Consider the following 8629-nt stretch of genomic DNA (forward strand, 5'->3'; position numbering starts at 1 on the left):
TTAAGTGGTACTATCATTACTATCTTATATCTTTTGGCCTGAAAATGTGTATCACTACGATCGAGATTCAATAAACCATTCAGGTTTAATACTAATCTTGATGGTAGAGGGAGCGTGCGATGTTTGATTATATCAAACTTGGAAACACTTCCAACACATACCGTCAGCTCTCCTTTAGCTAGTCTCCGTTTATTCCGTAGCTTTTATTTCGAGTTACTAACACTTAGCAACCGAACCGGTATCTAATAGCCTGGTGCTACTAGGAGTACTAGTAAAGTACACATTAACATAATGTATATCCAATATACTTCTATCGACCTTGCCAGCCTTCTCATCTACCAAGTATCTAGGGTAATCCTGCTCCAGTGGTTGTTCCCCTTATTACAGAAGCACTTAGTCTCGGGTTTGGGTTCAACCTCGGGTTTCTTCATTGGTGCAGCAGCTGATTTGCCGTTTCATGAAGTATCCCTTCTTTCCCTTGCCCTTCTTGAAACTAGTGGTTTCATCAACCATCAACAATTGATGCTCCTTCTTGATTTCTACTTTCGCGATGTCAAACAACGCGAATACCTCAAGGATCATCATCTCTATCCTTGATATGTTATAGTTCATCACGAAGCTCTAGCAGCTTGGTGGCAATGACTTTGGGGAAACATCACTATCTCATCTGGAAGATCAGCTCCCACTCGATTCAAGTGATTGTTGCACTCAGACAATCTGAGCACAAGCTCAATGATTGAGCTTTTCTCCCTTAGTTTGCAGGCCAAGAAAATCGTCGGAGGTCTTATACCTCTTGACATGGGCACGAGCTTGAAATCCCAATTTCAGCCCTCGAAACATCTCATATGTTCCGCGATGTTTCGAAAACGTCTTTGGTGCCTCTACTTAAACCATTTAACTGAACTATCACGTAGTTATCAAAATGTGTATGTTCGATGTTCGAAACATCCACAAACGACGTTTGGGGTTCAGCACACTGAGCAGTGCATTAAGGACATAAGCTTTCTACTGTTCGCATAATCGCTACTATCAACTTTCAACTATATTTTCTCTAGGAACATATCTAAAACAGTAGAACTAAAGCGCGAGCTACGACATAATTTGCAAAAGGTCTTTTGACTATGTTCAAGATAATTAAGTTCATCTTATGAACTCCCACTCAGATAGACATCCCTCTGGTCATCTAAGTGATCACATGATCCGAGTCAACTAGGCCGTGTCCGATCATCACGTGAGACGGACTAGTTAACGTCGGTGAACATCTTCATGTTGATCGTATCTACTATACGACTCATGCTCGACCTTTCGGTCTCCGTGTTCCGAGGCCATGTCTGCACATGCTAGGCTCGTCAAGTTAACCCTAAGTGTTTTCGCTGTGTAAAACTGTCTTACACCCGTTGTATGTGAACGTAAGAATCCATCACACCCGATCATCACGTGGTGCTTAGAAGCGACGAACTGTAGCAACGGTGCACAGTTAGGGGAGAACACTTCTTGAAATTTTGTAAGGGATCATCTTATTTACTACCGTCGTCCTAAGTAAACAAGATGCATAAACATGATAAACATCACATGCAATAAAATAGAGTAGTGACATGATATGGCCAATATCATATAGCTCCTTTGATCTTCATCTTCGGGGCTCCATGATCATCTTGTCACCGGCTTGACACCATGATCTCCATCATCATGATCTCCATCATCGTGTCTTCATGAAGTTGTCACGCCAACGACTACTTCTACTTCTATGACTAACGCGTTTAGAAATAAAGTAAAGTAGTTTACATGGCGTTCTTCAATGACACGCAGGTCATACAAAAATAAAGACAACTCCTATGGCTCCTGCCGGTTGTCATACTCATCGACATGCAAGTCGTGAATCCTATTACAAGAACATGATCAATCTCATACATCACATATCATTCATCACATTCTTCTTGGCCATATCACATCACATAGCATACCCTGCAAAAACAAGTTAGACGTCCTCTAATTGTTGTTGCATGTTTTACGTGGCTGCTATGGGTTTCTAGCAAGAATGTTTCTTACCTACGCAAAGACCATAACGTGATATGCCAATTGCTATTTACCCTTCATAAGGACCCTTTTCATCGAATCCGTTCCGACTAAAGTGGGAGAGACTGGCACCCGCTAGCCACCTTATGCACCAAGTGCATGTCAATCGGTGGAACCTGTCTCACGTAAGAGTATGTGTAAGGTCGGTCCGGGCCGCTTCATCCCACAATACCGTCGAAACAAGATTGGACTAGTAACGGTAAGCATATTGAACAACATCAACGCCCACAACTACTTTGTGTTCTACTCGTGCAAAGAATCTACGCAATAGACCTAGCTCATGATGCCACTGTTGGGGAACGTAGCAGAAATTCAAAAATTTTCCTACGTAACACCAAGATCTATCTATGGAGAGACCAGCAACGAGTAGAAAGGGGAGTGCATCTACATACCCTTGTAGATCGCTAAGCGGAAGCGTTCAAGTGAACGGGGTTGATGGAGTCGTACTCGTCGTGATTCAGATCACCGATGATCAAGTGCCGAATGCACGGCACCTCCGCGTTCAACACACGTACAGCCCGGTGACGTCTCCCACGCCTTGATCCAGCAAGGAGAGAGGGAGAGGTTGAGGAAGACTCCATCCAACAGCAGCACAACGGCGTGGTGGTGGTGGAGGAGCGTGGTAATCCAGCAGGGCTTCGCCAAGCACCATGGGAGAGGAGGAGGAGGGAGAGGGGCAGGGCTGCACCAACGAGAGATCAAATCACGTCTTATGGGCAGCCCCTAGGCCTCATATATATAGGGGAAGGGGAGGGCTGCGCCCCCTTTAGGGTTTCCCACCCCAAAGGGGCGGCGGCCAGCCTCCAGATGGCATCTGGTGCGGCGGCCAAGAGGGGGGGGAGGAGTCCATCCTCCCCAAGGCACCTCGGAGGTGCCTTCCCCCTTGAGGACTCTTCCCTCTAGGGTTCCCTAGGCGCATGGGCCTCTTGGGGCTGGTGCCCTTGGCCCATGTAGGCCAAGGCGCACCCCCTACAGCCCATGTGGCCCCCCGGGGCAGGTGGCCCCACCCGGTGGGCCCCCGGGACCCTTCCGGTGGTCCCGGTACAATACCGATGACCCCGAAACTTATCCCGATGGCCGAAACAGGACTTCCTATATATAAAACTTTACCTCCGGACCATTCCGGAACTCCTCGTGACGTCCGGGATCTCATCCGGGACTCCGAACAACATTCGGTAACCACATACAAGCTTCCTTTATAACCCTAGCGTCATCGAACCTTAAGTGTGTAGACCCTACGGGTTCGGGAGACATGCAGACATGACCGAGACGTTCTCCAGTCAATAACCAACAGCGGGATCTGGATACCCATGATGGCTCCCACATGTTCCACGATGATCTCATCGGATGAACCACGATGTCAAGGACTCAATCGATCCCGTATACAATTCCCTTTGTCTAGCGGTATTTTACTTGCCCGAGATTCGATCGTCGGTATACCGATACCTTGTTCAATCTCGTTACCGGCAAGTCAGTTTACTCGTTCCGTAACACATCATCCCGTGATCAACTCCTTGGTCACATTGCGCATATGATGATGTCCTACCGAGTGGGCCCAGAGATACCTCTCCGTTTACACGGAGTGACAAATCCCAGTCTCGATCCGCATAAAACAATAGATACTTTCGGAGATACCTGTAGTGCACCTTTATAGTCACCCAGTTACGTTGTGAAGTTTGATACACCCAAAGCACTCCTACGGTATCCAGGAGTTACACGATCTCATGGTCAAAGGAAGAGATACTTGACATTGGTAAAGCTCTAGCAAATGAACTACACGATCTTTTGTGCTAGTCTTAGGATTAGGTCTTGTCCATCACATCATTCTCCTAATGATGTGATCCCGTTATCAACGACATCCAATGTCCATAGCCAGGAAACCATGACTATCTGTTGATCACAACGAGCTAGTCAACTAGAGGCTCACTAGGGACATATTGTGGTCTATGTATTCACACGTGTATTACGATTTCCGGATAATACAGTTATAGCATGAATAAAAGACAATTATCATGAACAAGGAAATATAATAATAATACTTTTATTATTGCCTCTAGGGCATATTTCCAACACTTTTGGTAGCCGAAGACCACCTTTGGTCTGGATAACTTGTACTAGATGTTCCCCTTCAAAATGGCCAATTGTTGGCGCCCTTCCCGCTCGCATTTTGGGAAGAGGACCAGGACCTCTATAAGTAGGACTAGCCACCATAGAGGGAGGGAGATCCGGACCAGGTAGAACATACCACACCAGCTCAAGAACACCTCTCGCGAGGCTGTTCTTCTTCCTGTATTGTTCATCATTAGCCCCTGAGGCAATCCACCGCACCACACACTGGAGTAGGGTATTACACCACATCGGTTGCCCGAATCAGTATAAACCTCGTGTCCACTGTGTGTTCTTCTTTCCAGCCTAGATTTCTTGCGAGCCATAGAAGCGTGAGTAGGTAGGGGAAAGATCTCTGTGCGCACCCCAGAGTTCGAACTTTAAGGGTCTGCCGGAACCCGAAATCCGACATTTGGCACGCCAGGTAGGGGTGCTCTGGAGTTCTCCCTCTCGACGACCCGCTCTCCACCAACATCGCATTTCGCCCTCATGGCGGACAACGCGCCGCCCACTCCGACAACCGATGCCGGCACTGGGGCCGGGGGGCTCCGAGCGTTGCCCCCCACCTTGCGATAGGTGCAGTGGCCGCACAAATTCAAGCCTGAGACGCCGCCACGCTACAACGGCGCGACGGATCCACTGGTTATCCTGCTGGCGTATGAGGAGGCCGTCCTCAAAGCCGGGGGCGACGACCGAGTGATGGCCAACTGGTTTCCCATGGCCCTCGCCGGTGACCCGCGCGCATGGCTCCTCCACCTGCCGACGGCTTCTGGGACCTCCTGGGAGGAGCTGCGCGACCTCTTCCTCGCCCGTTATGCCGCACTAGTGCCGCCCGTCGTCGCAGCTCTCCTTGGTGGCTCACAGGCACCACCCTCGAGCCACCACGTCAATCCGTTCACCCGCCGGATCAGCACCGCCTCCAAGCGTCAAGAAGCCCCCCCCCGGGCTGGGTGGCGCCCGAGGCCGATCTAACCTTCGACTCGGATGATCACCCCTTCAGCCCCGTCGATTCGGGCGCGCTCCCGATGCTATGCACCCCCACCATCTGCCAGGTGGCCGTCACCAGGACCCTCATCAATGGCGGTGCCGGCCTCAACGTGCTCTCGGTGGAGGCCTTCAGCCTCCTCCACGTGCCGCTAGACCGGCTTCTGCCTAGTAGGCCTTTCTCGGGTGTCGGAGTCGGTTCCACCACCTCCTTGGGACAGATCCGCCTCCTAGTGACCTTTGGCACCCACGACAACTTCTGCACAGAGCTGATCGACTTCGACATCGCCCCCATCGGCCTCCCCTACAACGCCATCCTCGGCTATCCGGCCTTGGCCCGGTTCATGGCAGCAACTCACCCGGCGTACAACCTCATGAAGATGCCCGGGAGCAGCGGCGTCCTTACCATGTCAAGAGACACAAGGGATGCGCTGCAGGCACTCAAGCTTGCTTCCAGGGCGGCCGAGGTGGCGCAGCCCACCAGCACCGACGCCCTTGAGACCAAGGGGGCTGCGCCGGCTAAAAAGAAGCAGTTGTTCACCCAAGACAAGGCGGAAACCAAGTAGGTACCGGTCGACGAGGACGGACCCACTGAAGCTACCTTCACCATGGGAGCCAACCTCGAGCCCGAGCAGGAGAAGGCCCTGGTGAGGTTCCTGCGTGCGAACAAGAAGGTGTTCGCATGGGAACCTGATCAGTTAGCAGGGGTCCCGAGGGGTGCGATTGAGCATCACCTTAGCGTGTGCCCCAACATGTGCCCCGTGAAGCAGAAGGCGAGGTGACAGTCCACTGAGAAACAAGCTTTCATCGTTCAGGAGACCTGGAAGCGAGAAGCGGCAGGAGTTATCCGCGAGGTCCGTTACCCTGATTGGCTGGCTAATCCGGTCTTGTGCCGAAAAAGGGAGGAAAGGAACGCATGTGTGTCGACTTCACCAACCTCAACAAAGCCTGCCCACAGGATCCATTTCCGCTCCCCCGCATTGACCAGATAGTCGACTCTACCGCAGAGTGTGACCTATTGTGCTTCCTAGATGCCTTCTCAGGCTATCACCAGATCAAGATGGTGGTAGAAGACGTGGAAAAACGGCTTTCCTGACCCCATGTGGAGTGTACTGCTACACGTGCATGCCATTTGGGTTGCGCAATGTAGGCGCAACCTTTCAGCGGCTGATGCACATCACCTTAGGCCGGCAGCTCGGGAGAAACGTTGAAGCTTACATCGACGACATTGTGGTGAAGTCCCGGGAGGCAAAAACCCTGATACAAGACCTGGAAGAAACCTTTGCGAGCCTCAACGAAGTGGACCTACGGCTCAACCCGGAGAAGTGCGTGTTTGGGGTCCCCTTGGGCAAGCTCCTAGGTTTTCTCGTGTCCCACAGGGGCATCGAGGCCAACCCAGAGAAGGTCAAAGCAACTGTCGAAGACATGAGCCCGCCAAGGACCCTCAGAGAGATGCAGAAGCTCACCGGGCGTGTAACCGCGCTAGGGCGCTTCATCTCCAAGCTAAGGGAACGAGCACTGCCCTTCTTCAAGTTGATGAAGAAGAAGGGCCCCTTCGAATGGACTGAAGAGGCCGACAAGGCATTCCAAGATCTCAAGAGGTACCTTACCAGCCCACCAGTGATGGTAGCTCCGCGTCCACGGGAGCCCCTAGTGCTCTACCTTGCGGCCACCCCCTACTCCGCTAGCGCAGCCCTGGTGGCGGTCAGGGAGGAGCGCCGGACCAAGGCCGCAGCCACCGTCCGGGCTGAAGAAAGCAAAGCCAAGAGGGCCTCATGAGGACCACGACCGCAGCCGGAGGGGAACAGCCGCAGTAGGAGAACGCACCCGGGGCAGGAGAGGCCTCTTCAAGCGACCAAGCACTGGGGGCTCCACCGTCTCAGGAGATGCCTCGACCTCTGGAGGATGCAAGCTGCACCAGCACCCTCAACCTCGTCGAGTATCCCGTGTACTTCGTCACCACGGTGCTACGCGACGCAAGGGCACGGTATCCCATGCATCAAAAACTCCTCCTCGCGCTATTAGTGGCCTCACGCAAGCTGCGGCACTATTTCCAAGGCCATCCCATGAAAGTCGTCTCAGCATACCCCTTGGAAAGGGTACTCAGGAGCCCTAACTCAGCTGGAAGAGTCGCTGAATGGAACATCGAACTACAGGCATTTCAGCTAGAATTCAATACGACCAGAGTCATCAAGGGAGCCGCACTTGCGGATTTCATGGCAGAATGGGCAGAAGCACTGGGTCTCGAGGCAGGCGAGGACCAATCACTTTCCCCGGGAAGTGAGGCACCAGACGGCTGGGTCATGTACTTCGATGGGGCATTCTCCCGACACGGCGCGGGAGCTGGCGCAGTGCTCGTATCCCCCACCCAGGACAAACTCTACTACGCCGTGCAACTCTGTTTCCAGCATGGAGAAAAGGTCTCCAACAACATAGCAGAGTATGAAGGCCTGATAGCAGGCTTGAAAGCCGCAATCGCCTTAGGGGTAAAGTGCCTCATCATCAAGGGCGATTTGCAGCTCCTCGTCAACTTCTCCAACAAGATATACGAACCAAAGGATGAGCACATGGAAGCCTACCTTGCTGAGGTTCGCAAGATGGAGAAGCAGTTCTGGGGGCTGGAGTTGCAGCATGTGCCTCGCGGCACCAATCAAGAGGCTGATGACATTGCCAAGAGGGCATCCAGGCGGCTGCCTCAGGAGCCCGGCGTCTTCGAGGAGTGGCTCTTCAAACCCTCGGCGGCACCGTCACTATCGTGCACGGCGCAACCAAGGTAGGAGCTCCCTCAGCCGCCTACCTCGAGAGCTCCGACATGCGGCCCGGCTTCAGGGGCATGCCTGCTCCTGGCGTTAGAGCCTCAGGAAGGGTTTTGGATCGCAGAGCTCAAGAACTACTTGATGCAAGGGACCCTACCGGAGAACGAGGAGAGGCAGAGCGTGTAGCGCGGCAGGCCACGGCTTACTGCATCAAGGATGGGGAGCTCTACCGGAAGCGACCAAATGACGTGTCCCTACGTTGCATCTCCAGAGAGCAAGGGAAGGAGCTCCTGGCGGACATACACGGCGGAGACTGTGGGCACCACTCATCATCGCGAACCCTCGTCGGCAAGGCGTTTCGCAATGGATTCTACTGGCCCACAGCACTCATCGACGCCGTTGAGCTGGTGAAGGCTTGTGAGGCCTGCCAGTTCCATGCTAGGCAGATCCATCAGCCGGCGGGGGGTCTGCAGACTATACCCCTCTCGTGGCCGTTCGCAGTTTGGGGGCTAGACATTCTGGGCCCGTTCCCTCGGGCGCCAAGGGGCTATCGCTACCTCTACGTCGCTGTGGACAAGTTCACCAAGTGGGCTGAGGTTGAAGCTGTCCGCACCATCCCAGTAGGCTCCGTAGTCAAGTTCATCAAGGGTCTCGTGAGCCGGTGTGGGTGCCTAACCGCATCATCACTGACAGTGGTTCACAATTCA

Source organism: Triticum dicoccoides, chromosome 7A, assembly GCF_002162155.2.
Source record: "Triticum dicoccoides isolate Atlit2015 ecotype Zavitan chromosome 7A, WEW_v2.0, whole genome shotgun sequence".
Taxonomy (NCBI): domain Eukaryota; kingdom Viridiplantae; phylum Streptophyta; class Magnoliopsida; order Poales; family Poaceae; genus Triticum; species Triticum dicoccoides.